This window comes from Xyrauchen texanus, chromosome 13 (genome assembly GCF_025860055.1).
Source record: "Xyrauchen texanus isolate HMW12.3.18 chromosome 13, RBS_HiC_50CHRs, whole genome shotgun sequence".
In the NCBI taxonomy this organism is placed as follows: domain Eukaryota; kingdom Metazoa; phylum Chordata; class Actinopteri; order Cypriniformes; family Catostomidae; genus Xyrauchen; species Xyrauchen texanus.
In genome coordinates, this window is record NC_068288.1 from 5,909,911 (window position 1) to 5,913,378 (window position 3,468).

Genomic DNA, 3,468 nt, shown 5'->3' on the forward strand with positions numbered 1-3,468 from the left:
GTCCCCAGCTGCCTTGAGCTCCGAGTCCCCAGTGGATTCACCTGGACTGTCCTAGTCTCCTGGTTGTCCACCTGGTCTGCCCTGGTCTTCTGGCCATCCGCCTGGTCATTCCTAGTCGCCTGGTTGCCTGGTCCGCCCTTGTCACCTGGCCATACACCTGATACACCCTGGTCTCCTGCCTGTCCGCCTGGTCTGCCTTGGTGTCCTGGCCCTTCACCTCGCCCACCATGGTCTCCTGTTGCTTCAATTTGCTCGCCATGGCTGGGTGTCCATCCGCCTGGTTGTCCCTCACCTCCTGGCCATCCGCCTGGCCGTTCCTTGCCTCCTGGCTTCCCACCAAGTCCATCTGCACCACTGTGGTCTCCAGGTTGCCATCCTGAACTCCCATGGTCACCTTCTGTTAAGGGGGAGGGGGGCTCTGTAATACATATAGTACATTTTCTCTAATGGCGACTAAAGATCACTAGGAGGTTTATTAATTTTAGTTTGAAGTTTGATTTTTGTCGTGTCTCTGTTCTTTGTGCTCCCTTTATTGCTCCCAGGTGTGTCTTGATAATTAGTCTTGTTAACCTCATTAAGTCTTGTGTATATAATGCCCTCATATTGCCTGTGTCTTTGTCAGTTATTGTCCTTTATGGATGTGTTTGATTTTCTGATTTCCTGCATTTCCTGTGTTTGTTTTTCATATCTTCAATTAAAGCTGCATTTAGATCCTGAATATACGCCTCATTCCTTTCAGACTTCAATTTTTTTTTAACTAGGACAATAATACTAAAATAAATGATGTGTAACTTTTAAATATTATCCACATTAATTGAAATGTCTTGAAAGAGGTTGCTGAGTGTATGACTGGCCACATTATCTTATCCAGAGTGTGTGTGTATGTGTGTGTGTGGGCGTGTGTGTGTGTGTGTGCACAGGGAAATTATTACAGTTGTCAGTGGAGACCAGACTGTAGTGGTTGTTAAAATGCATTGAAGAATTTCGTTACTAGAGTGTAATGTCATTCTTAACATATTTGTACACACATCATAGCATTGAACATTCATGAAGATTTATCACTTAGTTTCTCATGCACATTTATCACTTAGTTTATCATGCATTATTCACAATTATATTGATTTGTATGGACCATGATCAAAAATTGTGTTGCTCTGCTTCTTTGACTTTTCTTAAGTGTTGAAGGATATTTTTTATTAATTGTAACATATACTATAATGTTGTATTTGTAGGTTTGTGTTTGGCTGCTGTTTATCTACAGATGTAGGGCTCTGTGAAACATTGGCTCTGACAACACCATATTGAGACAGCTGTGTGAATTAAAGCAGTAGAAATATGTCTGAACTGCTTTCATGGATTTATAGGATTTTTACTTGCTGGCAGCATAATTTGCTTGTTTATGGTTTGATCCAACTATAGCCCAAAAGCTCACTTACTATATTCGTGAAGAGTTACACAAAAATATTCACAATATGAACTCTGCTACAAGGACTAGCAGTGATTTGGTTCACCAGCTTGTTTTGAAAGCCGAGGACAACCTGCTATAAAGAGTGATGAGCAATAGAGGTGAAATATTTACCTCTGCAAACTATATTGACAGGGAGAAAGTCTGTCCTGGCCCCTCTTTTGAAGACAGTAAGGGCTCCTTTGAAATTAAGGTGGTGATTTTGACCACTGACTATTTAAGATTAATCAACATAATGATCATTGTTAAAGAAACCAGTAATAATGCCCCTATATCCCCTCCCCTGTGATCAACATTTCAATTTCAGAAAACACACTTAACAGCTGCTTTGCCATTTCCTCTGCCATTGATCCAGATACCAGACCAAAAATATGAGCTGTTGAATGGGCAGAGTGCTTTCAGTTTGGATATCATGGAGACACCAGAAGGTGAGAAATGGCCTCAACTTCTAAATCAGAATTTAGACAGAGTAGAAAGATAATTCTGTGATGAAAGTCAAAGTGGAGGAAGGGGGGATCCCACAAACATCCAGCACTGTCATTCTACAGGTGACCATCACTGATTTTAATGATAACCAGCCTGTCTTCAAAGAGAACTAAACTGAAGTACTTATCACAGAATATTCTCCTGTTGGAATGTCAGTCGTTCAATTGCAAGCCTCAAACCATACAGGGACTTTTTGCTCTGAACTCCACCACTGGGCTCATTACAGTTCAACTGTTGCTAGATAAAGAGTAGACTGACATTCATAAACTGACAGTACTACCCAGCAATTGAAGCTCTAGTCCAGCAAAATGTAGTTTAAACCAGACCGCCCTGGTTAGATGATAAGAACAATAATCTGCTGATTTTCACCTTGCCTGTCATCGAAATGGTGATCATGGAAATGTACATGTTCCTAACATCCATTAGTGCTACAGATAAGGGCAGAGGAAGGATCGCTGCGATTGCCTACCAGCTTGGGCCTAATACTTCATTCTTTATACTTGACCACAAATCATGGGTGCTAACTGCATTAACAGTGTTTGATAAGGAGGAACGAGTAATTCATCTATATGGTCACCGCCAGAGACAACAGCACCAGGGCTCTGCAGAGTCAGGCATAAGTCATAATAACCATATTGGACAAAAACTACAATAGTCCTAAATTCACACACTTTCAATTATTTGTGTTAGAGAATCTACCTAAATATAGCACAGTATGAGTGATAACTGATGATGATATCACTGGTCCTACTCGAAACTGCCCGTGCTGGATTCAAATAGCCGATCCCCAGCACTGGATGTACTAGCAAGGAGGTTATAAAATGGCCTCTAGCCACAGTCACTAGTCATTCTTAAGGCCAGGAGAATGAGGTTTACACACTGTTAGCTATGACGTACCAACTGGCTACAGTTTCACTGATGCTGGAGGCTGGGCTAATGGCGGGCTAGGGGCACGCTTTTCCTCAACGATGCTCGTATATCTCCGATTTCTGCTTTGATTTTTGTTAAATCTTTTGTACAATCACTCATAAATCAAGTGTGTTTTAATTAATTACATAATTCACCAAATGCGGAAGGCGACTCAGCTTTTCGAAACCTCCGGAGGCTACTTCTGAGATTATTGACATGGATTTGGAGAGCGGGAAATCTGAGAGACGGCATGATTCTTCTCATATTACACCGACGAAATCCAAGATAGTGAAGAAAGTGAGAGTTGATGAGGATGAGGCTGAGGCGATCTCCAATGTGGTTTTGCTACAAGCCATTACCGCTCTTACAGCACGTTTTGATGCTCAAGACAAAAAGTTGGAAGATCTGATGGACCAGATCTGTGGAGGAAATCTCCAAAGTGGTTGAGTTTAATGCAGAGGAGATAAAAGATTGCATAAGAGAAAATGCAGAGTTGAACAAGGCAATTGAACATCTTAATAAAACTCTTTTGGAGAGTAGAATGATGGAAGTGGAGCGTTATAAGAGGAGATGGAACCTGCACATCAATGGGCTGAATGAGAGTTTGA

The 3,468-nt window shown here is 41.6% G+C and overlaps 1 pseudogene; it reads left to right on the forward strand.

The window, feature by feature from the left end:
• The first annotated feature begins 1,217 nt into the window (after positions 1 to 1,217).
• Positions 1,218 to 2,293, forward strand: LOC127654307 (protocadherin-9-like; annotated as a pseudogene).
• Positions 2,294 to 3,468: the final 1,175 nt, after the last annotated feature.